Source organism: Oscarella lobularis, chromosome 12 (assembly GCF_947507565.1).
Source record: "Oscarella lobularis chromosome 12, ooOscLobu1.1, whole genome shotgun sequence".
NCBI classification, from domain to species: Eukaryota; Metazoa; Porifera; class Homoscleromorpha; order Homosclerophorida; family Oscarellidae; genus Oscarella; species Oscarella lobularis.
In genome coordinates, this window is record NC_089186.1 from 33198 (window position 1) to 44703 (window position 11506).

An 11506-nucleotide genomic window follows, 5' to 3' on the forward strand; every position below is an offset into this window, starting at 1 on the left:
CAGCGAAATTACAGGGGGCTAGCCAACGGGTCTTTCCTGTAATAAATTACAGCGAAATTACAGGGGGTTAGCAAACAAGTCTCTCCTGTAATAAATTACAGCGAAATTACAGGGGCTAGCCAACGGGTCTCTCCTGCAATAAATTACAGCGAAGTTACAGGGGGCTAGCCAACGGGTCTCTCATGTAATAAATTACAGCGAATTTACAGGGGGTTAGCCAACGGGTCTCTCCTGTAATAAATTACAGCGAAATTACAGGGGGTTAGCAAACGGGTATCTCCTGTAATAAATTACAGCGAATTTACAGGGCGCTAGCCAACGGGTCTCTCCTGTAATAAACTACAGCGAAATTAAAGGGGGTTAGCCAACGGGTCTCTCCTGTAATAAATTACAGCGAAATTACAGAGGCTAGCTAACGGGTATCTCCTGTAATAAATTACAGCGAATTTATAGGGGCTAGCCAATGGGTCTCTCCTGTAATAAACTACAGCGAAATTACAGGGGGTTAGTCAACGGGTCTCTCCTGGAATAAATTACAGCCAACTTACAGGGGGCTAGCCAACGGGTCTCTCCTGTAAAAAGTTACAGCCAAATTACAGGGGGCTAGCCAACGGGTCTCTCCTGGAATAAATTACAGCGAAATTACAGGGGCTAGACAACGGGTCTATCCTAATAATAAATTACAGCGAAATTACAGGGGGTTAGCCAACGGGTCTCTCCTGTAATAAATTACAGCAAAATTACAGGGGGTTAGCCAACGGGTCTCTCCTGTAATAAATTACAGCGAAATTACAGGGGCTAGCTAACGGGTCTCTACTGTAACAAATTACAGCGAAATTACAGGGGGTTAGCCAACGGGTATCTCCTGTAATAAATTACAGCGAAATTATAGGGGGTTAGCCAACTGGTCTCTCCTGTAATAAATTACAGCGAAATTACAGGGGCTAGACAACGGGTCTCTCCTGTAATAAATTACAGCGAAATTACAGGGGGTTAGACAACGGGTCTCTCCTAATAATTCGAATTTGAAGGCGAATTTGAATTCGAAGGCGAATTCGAGTTTGAATTCGAAGGCGAATGCGAATGCGAATTCGAAGGCAAATTCGAATTCGAAATCGAATGCAAATGCGAATTCAAAGGCGAATGCGAATTCAAAGGCGAATGCGAAGGCGAAGGCGAATGCGAATTCATTGAGAATTCATGCAGCATTTATTCAGAATAAATGCAGCATTTATTCAGAATAAATGCAGCAAATATTCAGAATAAATGCAGAATTATTCAGAATAAATGCAGCATTATTCAGAATAAATGCAGCATTTTTTCAGAATAATTGCAGCATTTATTCTGAATAAATGCAGCATTGATTCAGAATAAATTCAGAATTATTCAGAATAAATGCGGCATTTATTCAGAATAACGCCACGGAATGCAGCTAAACGCTTCGTAGCGTTCCGAACACATGATTCTGCGTCGAAACGAAACGATTCCAGAGCATTTCGCAGTGCGCGTCGCACCTTGGCCACACGACGCCTCGATTTCGATCGTTTCGCGCCATTGCGAAAGGTCGAACGGGTTCTAAACTACTCAAAACTCACCTCTTTCACTCTTTTGACGTCGCTCAAGCTTCGAATCCCTCGTTTTGAGCCATTTTCCATTCATTCGTAACAAACGAGTCAAGCGCGCTAACGTACGCACGTGACTATGGTGGATTATAGATGTGACGTCAAAACAAGTATTGAAAACAAAGATTTCACACTGCATTCAATTGAGAGAGTGTGCATTCAAATGAAAGCCTGTGCATCCAAATGAAAGCCTGTGCATTCAAATGAAAGCCTGTGCATTCAAATGAAAGCCTGTGCAATCAAATGAAAGCCTGTGCATTCAAATGAAAGCCTGTGCATTCAAATGAAAGCTTGTGTATTCAAATGAAAACCTGTGCATTCAAATGAAAGCCTGAGCATTCAAATGAAAGCCTGTGCATTCAAATGAAAGCCTGTGCATTCAAATGAAAGCCTGTGCATTCAAATGAAAGCCTGTGCATTCAAATGAAAGCCTGTGCAATCAAATGAAAGCCTGTGCATTCAAATGAAAGCCTGTGCATTCAAATGAAAACCTGAGCATTCAAATGAAAGCCTGTGCATTAAAATGAAAGCCTGTGCATTCAAAAGAAAGCCTGTGCATTCAAATGAGAGCCTGTGCACTTACTTGAGGCCCTGTGGATTCAAATGAAAACATGTGCATTCAAATAAAAGACTGTGCATTCAAATGAAAGCATGTGCATTCAAATGAAAGCTTGTGTATTCAAATGAAAGCCTGTGCATTCAAATGAAAGCCTGAGCATTCAAATGAAAGCCTGTGCATTCAAATGAAAGCCTGTGCATTCAAATGAAAGCCTGTGCATTCAAATGAAAGCCTGTGCATTCAATTGAGAGCCTGTGCACTTACTTAAGGCCATGTGGATTCAAATGAAAACATGTGCATTCAAATAAAAGCCTGTGCATTCAAATGAAAGCATGTGCATTCAAATAAAAGCTTGTGTATTCAAATGAAAGCCTGTGCATTCAAATGAAAGCCTGTGCATTCAAATGAAAGCCTGTGCATTCAAATGTAAGCATGTGCATTCAAAAGAAAGCATGTGCATTCAAATGAAAGCGTCTGAATTCAATTGAGAGCCTGTGCACTCACTTGAGACCCTGTGCATTCAAATGAAAGCCTGTGCATTCAAATGAAAGCCTGTGCATTCAAATGAAAGCCTGTGCATTCAAATGAAAGCCTGTGAATTCAAATGAAAGCCTGTGCATTCAAATGTAAGCCTGTGCATTCAAATGAAAGCCTGTGCATTCAAATGAAAGCGTCTGAATTCAATTGAGAGCCTGTGCACTCACTTGAGACCCTGTGCATTCAAATGTAAGAATGTGCATTCCAATGAAAGCCCGTGCATTCAAATGAAAGCCTATGCATTCAAATGAAAGCCTGTGCATTCAAATGAAAGCATGTGCATTCAAATAAAAGCATGTGCATTCATATGAAAGGTTGTGCATTCAAATGAAAGCATGTGCAGTCAAATGAAAGCCTGTGCATTCAAATGAAAGCCTGTGCATTCAAATGATAGCTTGTGTATTCAAATGAAAGCTTGTGCAATCAAATGTAAGCCTGTGCATTCAAATGAAAGCATTCTTATTCAAATGTAAGCCTGTGCGTTCAAATGAAAGCCTGTGTATTCAAATGAAAGCCTGTGCATTCAAATGAAAGCATGTGCATTCAAATGAAAGCCTGTGCATTCAAATGAAAGAGTGTGCATTCAATTGAAAGCATGTGCATTAAAATGAAAGCCTGTACATTCAAATGAAAGCATGTACATTCAAATGAAAGCTTGTTTATTCAAATGAAAGCCAGTGCATTCAAATGAAAGTCTGTGCTTTCAAATGAAAGCCTTTACATTCAAATGAAAGCTTGTGCATTCAAATGAAAGCCTGTGCATTCAATTGAAAGCCTGTGCAGTTACTTGAGGCCCTGTGGATTCAAATGAAAACATGTGCATTCAAATGAAAGCCTGTGCATTCAAATGAAAGCTTGTGTATTCAAATGAAAGCCTGTGCATTCAAATGAAAGCCTGTGCATTCAAATGAAAGCCTGTGCATTCAAATGAAAGCATGCGCATTCAAATGAAAGCATGTGCATTCAAATGAAAGCCTGTGCATTCAATTGAAAGCATGTGCATTCAAATGAAAGCCTGTGCATTCAAATGAAAGCCTGTGCATTCAAATGAAAGCATGTGCATTTAAATGAAAGCCTGTGCATTCAAACGAAAGCCTGTGCATTCAAATAAAAGCATGTGCATTCAAATGAAAGCCTGTTTAATCAAATGAAAGCCTGTGCATTCAAATGAAAGCATGTGCATTCAAATAAAAGCTTGTGTATTCAAATGAAAGCCTGTGCATTCAAATGAAAGCCTGTGCATTCAAATGAAAGCATGTGCATTCAAATGAAAGCCAGTGCATTCAAATGAAAGCTTGTGCATTCAAATGAAAGCATGTGCATTCAAATGAAAGCCTGTGCATTCAAATAAAAGCCTGTGAATTCAAATGAAAGCCTGTGCTTTCAAATGAAAGCCTGTGCATTCAATTGAAAGACTGTGCATTCAATAGAGAGCGTGTGCATTCAAATGAAAGCCTGTGCATTCAATTGAAAGCCTGTGCATTCAAATGAAAGCCTACGAAGTGCGTGCTCATGCTACACGCTCTACGTTATATAAGAAACGAAGGGCAAGCTCATGCTACACGCTCTACCTTATAGAAGAAACGAAGGGCCTGCTCATGCTACACGCTCTACATTATATAAGAAACGAAGGGCCTGCTCATGCTACACGCTCTACGTTATATAAGAAACGAAGGACCTGCTCATGCTACACGCTCTACCTTATAGAAGAAACGAAGGGCAAGCCTATGCTACACGCTCTACCTTACATAAGAAACGAAGGGCAAGTACATGCTACACGCTCTACCTTATATAAGAAAGGAAGGGCCTGCTCATGCTACACGCTCTACCTTATATAATAAACGAAGGGCAAGCTCATGCTACACGCTCTACCTTATATAAGAAACGAAGGGCCTGCTCATGCTACACGCTCTACCATATATAAGAAACGAAGGGCCTGCTCATGCTACACGCTCTACTTTATAGAAGAAACGAAGGGCAAGCCCATGCTACACGCTCTACCTTATAGAAGAAACGAAGAGCAAGCTCATGCTACACGCTTTACCTCATTTAAGAAACAAAGGACAAGCCAATGCTACACGCTCTACCTTATATAAGAAAGGAAGGGCAAGCTCATGCTACACGCTCTACCTTATATAAGAAACGAAGGGCGTGCTCATGCTTCACGCTCTACCTTATAGAAGAAACGAAGGGCAAGCCTATGATGCTACACGCTCTACCTTATATAAGAAACGAAGGGCAAGTAGATGCTACACGCTCTACCTTATATAAGAAAGGAAGGGCCTTCTCATGCTACACGCTCTACCTTATATAATAAACGAAGGGCAAGCTCATGCTACACGCTCTACCTTATATAAGAAACGAAGGTCAAGCTCATGCTACACGCTCTACCTTATATAAGAAACGAAGGGCCTGCTCATGCTACACGCTCTACCATATATAAGAAACGAAGGGCCTGCTCATGCTACACGTTCTACCTTATATAAGAAACGAAGGGCAAGCTCATGCTACACGCTCTACCTTATATAAGAAACGAAGGGCCTGCTCATGCTACACGCTCTACCATATATAAGAAACGAAGGGCCTGCTCATGCTACACGTTCTACCTTATATAAGAAACGAAGGGCAAGCTCATGCTACACGCTCTACCTTATATAAGAAAAGAAGGGCCTGCTCATGCTACCCGCTCTACCTTATAGAAGAAAGGAAGGGCCTGCTCAAGCTACACGCTCTACCTTATAGAAGAAACGAAGGGCAAGCTCATGCTACACGCCCTACCTTATATAAGAAACGAAGGGCGTGCTCATGCTACACGATCTACCTTATATAAGAAACGAAGGGCGTGCTCATGCTACACGCTCTACATTATATAAGAAAGGAAGGGCCTGCTCATGCTACTCGCTCTACCTTATAGAAGAAACGAAGAGCAAGCTCATGCTACACGCTTTACCTTATATAAGAAAGGAAGGGCCTGCTCATGCTACACGCTCTACCTTATAGAAGAAACGAAGAGCAAGCTCATGCTACACGCTTTACCTTATTTAAGAAACGAAGGGCAAGCTAATGCTACACGCTCTTCCTTATATAAGAAAGGAAGGGAAGCTCATGCTACACGATCCCTAGTACTAGGAAGACCTCCAATATCTGCCGTATGGTACTAAGGAGACCTCAAATATCTACCGTATGATACTAGGGAGAAATCAAAAATCTGCCGTGTAATACTAGGGAGACCTCCAATATCTGTCGTATGGTATTAGAGAGACCTCAAATATCTGTCGTATGGTACTAGGGAGACCTCCAAAATCTGTCGTATGGTACTAGGGAGACCTCAAATATCTACGGTGTGGTACTAGGGAGACCTCAAATATCTGCCGTATGATACTAGGGAGACCTCATATATCTGCCGTATGGTATTAGAGAGACCTCAAATATCTGCCGTATGGTACTAGAGAGACCTCCAATATCTGTCGCATGGTATTAGGGAGACCTCAAATATATAACGTATGGTACTAGGGAGACCTCCAATATCTGCCGTATAATACTAGGAAGACCTCCAATATCTGCCGTATGATACGAGGGAGACCTCCAATATCGGCCGTATGGTACCAGGGAGACCTTAAATATCCGCTGTATGGTACTAGGGAGACCTCCAATATCTGTCGTATGGTACTAAGGAGACCTAAAATATCTACCGTATGATACTAGGGAGACCTCCAATATACAACTACTACAACGACTACAACTACTACAACGACTACAACGGCTACAACGGCTACAACTACTACAACGGCTACAACGGCTACAAAGGCTACAAAGGCTACAAAGGCTACAACGGCTACAAAGGCTACAAAGGCTACAACGGCTACAAAGGCTACAACGGCTACAAAGGCTACCACGGCTACAAAGGCTACAACGACTACAACTACTACAACGGCTACAACGGCTACAACGACTACAACTACTACAACGACAACGGCTACAACGGCTACAACGACTACAACGGCTACAACGGCTACAACTACTACAACTACTACAACGACTACAACTACTACAACGGCTACAACGGCTACAACGACTACAACGACTACAACGACTACAACTACTACAACGACTACAACGGCTACAACGGCTACAACGGCTACAAAGGCTACAAAGGCTACAAAGGCTACAACGGCTACAAAGGCTATAAAAGCTACAACGGCTACAAAGGCTACAACGGCTACAAAGGCTACAACGGCTACAAAGGCTACAAAGGCTACAAAGGCTACAACGGCTACAAAGGCTATAAAAGCTACAACGGCTACAAAGGCTACAACGGCTACAAAGGCTACAAAGGCTACAACGACTACAACTACTACAACGGCTACAACGGCTACAACGACTACAACTACTACAACGACAACGGCTACAACGGCTACAACGACTACAACGGCTACAACGGCTACAACTACTACAACTACTTCAACGACTACAACTACTACAACGGCTACAACGGCTACAACGACTACAACGACTACAACTACTACAACGACTACAACGGCTACAACGGCTACAACTACTACAACGGCTACAACGGCTACAACGGCTACAACTACTACAACGACAACGGCTACAACGGCTACAACGACTACAACGGCTACAACGACTACAACTACTACAACGACAACGGCTACAACGGCTACAACGACTACAACGGCTACAACGGCTACAACTACTTCAACGACTACAACTACTACAACGGCTACAACGGCTACAACGACTACAACGACTACAACGACTACAACTACTACAACGACTACAACGGCTACAACGGCTACAACTACTACAACGGCTACAACGGCTACAACGGCTACAAAGGCTACAAAGGCTACAACGGCTACAACGGCTACAACGGCTACAAAGGCTACAAAGGCTACAAAGGCTACAACGGCTACAAAGGCTACAACGGCTACAAAGGCTACAACGGCTACAAAGGCTACAAAGGTCTCTACTAATGAGACGTCGTCAACTGTGCCGCTCTATACTAACAAGACGTCGTCAACTGTGCCGTTCTATACTAATGAGACGTCGGCAACTGTGCCGCTCTATTCTATTGAGACGTCGTCAACTGTGACGTCTATACTAATCAGACGTCGTCAGCTGTGCCGCTTTATACTAACAAGACGTCGTCAACTGTGCCGTTCTATACTACAAGACGTCGTCAACTGTGCCGCTCTATACTAACAAGACGTCGTCAACTGTGCCGTTCTATACTAATGAGACGTCGTCAACTGTGCCGTTCTATACTAATGAGACGTCGTCAACTCTGCCGTTTTATACTAATGAGACGTCGTCAACTGTGCCGCTCTATACTAATGAGACGTCGTCAACTGTGCCGTCTATACTAATGAGACGTCGTCAACTGTGCCCTTCTATACTAATGAGACGTCGTCAACTCTGCCGTTTTATACTAATGAGACGTCGTCAACAGTGCCGCTCTATACTAATGAGACGTCGTCAACTGTGCCGCTCTATACTAATGAGACTCGTCAGCTGTGCCGCTCTATACTAACAAGACGTCGTCAACTGTGCCGTTCTACACTAACAAGACGTCGTCAACTGTGCCGCTCTATACTAACAAGACGTCGTCAGCTGTGCCGTTCTATACTAATGAGACGTCGTCAACTCTGCCGTTTTATACTAATGAGACGTCGTCAACTGTGCCGTTCTATACTAATGAGACGTCGTCAGCTGTGCCGCTCTATACTAATGAGACGTCGTCAACTGTGCCGTTCTATACTAATGAGACGTCGTCAACTGTGCCGCTCTATACTAATGAGACGTCGTCAACTGTGCCGTCCCTTACTAATGATACGTCGTCAACTGTGCCGCTATATACTAATGAGACGTCGTCAACTGTGCCGGCTATACTAATGAAACGTCGTCAACTGTGCCGTTCTATACTAATGAGACGTCGTCAACTGTGCCGTCCCTTACTAATGATACGTCGTCAACTGTGCCGCTATATACTAATGAGACGTCGTCAACTGTGCCGCTCTATACTAACAAGACGTCGTCAACTGTGCCGTCCCATACTAATGAGACGTCGTCAACTGTGCCGTCCCTTACTAATGATACGTCGTCAACTGTGCCGCTATATACTAATGAGACGTCGTCAACTGTGCCGCTCTATACTAACAAGACGTCGTCAACTGTGCCGTCCCATACTAATGATACGTCGTCAACTGTGCCGCTATATACTAATGAGACGTCGTCAACTGTGCCGTCCCATACTAATGAGAGATCGTCAACTGTGCCGCTTCATACTAATGAGACGTCGTCAACTGTGCCGTTCTATACTAGTGAGACGTCGTCAACTGTGCAGCTCTATTCTAATGAGACGTCGTCAACTGTGCCGTCTATACTAATGAGACGTCGTCAACTGTGCCCTTCTATACTAATGAGACGTCGTCAACTCTGCCGTTTTATACTAATGAGACGTCGTCAAATGTGCCGCTCTATACTAATGAGACGTCGTCAACTGTGCCGCTCTATACTAATGAGACGTCGTCATATGTGCCGCTCTATACTAATGAGACGTCGTCAACTGTGCATTCCCATACTATTGAGACGTCGTCAACTGTGCCGTCCCATACTAATGATACGTCGTCAACTGTGCCGCTCTATACTAATGATACGTCGTCAACTGTGCCGTCCCATACTAAAGAGACGTCGTCAACTGTGCCGCTCTATACCAATGAGACGTCGTCAACTGCGCCGTCCCATACTAATGAGACGTCGTCAACTGTGCCGCTCTAAACTAATGAGAAGTCGTCAACTGTGCCGTCCCATAATAATGAGACGTCGTCAACTGTGCCGCTCTATACTAACAAGACGTCGTCAACTGTGCCGTCCCATAATAATGAGACGTCGTCAACTGTGCCGTCTATACTAATGAGACGTCGTCAACTGTGCCCTTCTATACTAATGAGACGCAGTCAACTCTGCCGTTTTATACTAATGAGACGTCGTCAAATGTGCCGCTCTATACTAATGAGACGTCGTCAACTGTGCCGTCCCATACTAATGAGACGTCGTCAACTGTGCCGTTCTATACTAATGAGACGTCGTCAACTGTGCCGCTCTATACTAATGAGACATCGTCAACTCTGCCCTTCTATACTAATGAGACGTAGTCAACTCTGCCGTTTTATACTAATGAGACGTCGTCAAATGTGCCGCTCTATACTAATGAGACGTCGTCAACTGTGCCGCTCTATACTAATGAGACGTCGTCAACTGTGCCGTCTATACTAATGAAACGTCGTCAACTGTGCCGTTCTATACTATTGAGACGTCGTCAACTGTGTCGCTCTATACTAATGAGACATCGTCAACTGTGTCGCTCTATACTAATGAGACGTCGTCAACTGTGCCGCTCTATACTAATGAGACGTCGTCAAATGTGCCGTTCTATTCTAATGAGACGTTGTCAACTGTGCCGCTCTATACTAATGAGACGTCGTCAACTGTGCCGCTCTATTCTAATGAGACGTCGTCAACTTAAAGGCTAAATATTAAATCGAGGGCCAAATCTTTGATTCTAAAGGCCAAAGTATTAAATTGAGGGCCTAATCTTGGGAACAATTGTCCTGGAGACAATTGTCCTGGGGCCAATTGTCCAGGAGACAATTGTCCTGGAGACAATTGTCCTGGTGACAATTGTCCTGGGACAATTGTCCTGGAGACAATTCTCCTCAATTGTCCTGGAGACAATTTACCTGGGGACAATTGTCATGGGGACAATTGTCCTCAATTGTCCTGGAGACAATTCTCCTGGAGACAATTGTCCTGGAGACAATTTTCCTGGAGACAATTGGCCATAACTTTAAATTGAGGTCCTAATCTTTTATTAACAGGGCCTAAATATTAAATTGAGGGCCTAATCTTTGATTCTAAAGACCTAAGTATTAAATTGAGGGCCTAATCTTTGATTAACAGGGCCTAAATATTAAATTGAGGGACTAATCTTTGATTCTAAAGGCCTAGATATTAAATTGAGGCCTAATCTTTGATTAACAGGGCTTAAATATTAAATTGAGGGACTAATCTTTGATTCCAAAGGCCTAAGTATTAATTTGAGGGCCTAATATATGATTCTAAAGGATAAATATTAAATTGAGGGACTAATCTTTGATTCTAAAGGCCTAGATATTAAATTGAGGCCTAATCTTTGATTAACAGGGCTTAAATATTAAATTGAGGGACTAATCTTTGATTCCAAAGGCCTAAGTATTAAATTGAGAGCCTAATCTTTGATTCACAGGGCCTAAATATTAAATTGAGGGCCTAATCTTTGATTCCAAAGGCCTAAACTTTAAATTGAGAGCCTAATCTTTGATTCACAAAGCCTAAATATTAAATTGAGGGCCTAATCTTTGATTCTAAAGGCCTAAGTATTAATTTGAGGGCCTAATTTATGATTCTAAAGGATAAATATTAAATTGAGGGCCTAATCTTTGATTAAAAAGTCCTACAAATTAAATTGAGGGCCTAATATTTGATTCCAAAGGCCTAAACTTTAAATTGAGGGCCTAATCTTTGATTCACAAAGCCTAAATATTAAATTGAGGGCCTAATCTTTGATTCTAAAGGCCTAAGTATTAATTTGAGGGCCTAATTTATGATTCTATAGGATAAATATTAAATTCAGGACCTAATCTTTGATCATAAAGGCCTAAATATTAAATTGAGGGCCTAATCTTTGATTCTAAAGGCCTACATTTTAAATTGAGGGCCTAACCATTGA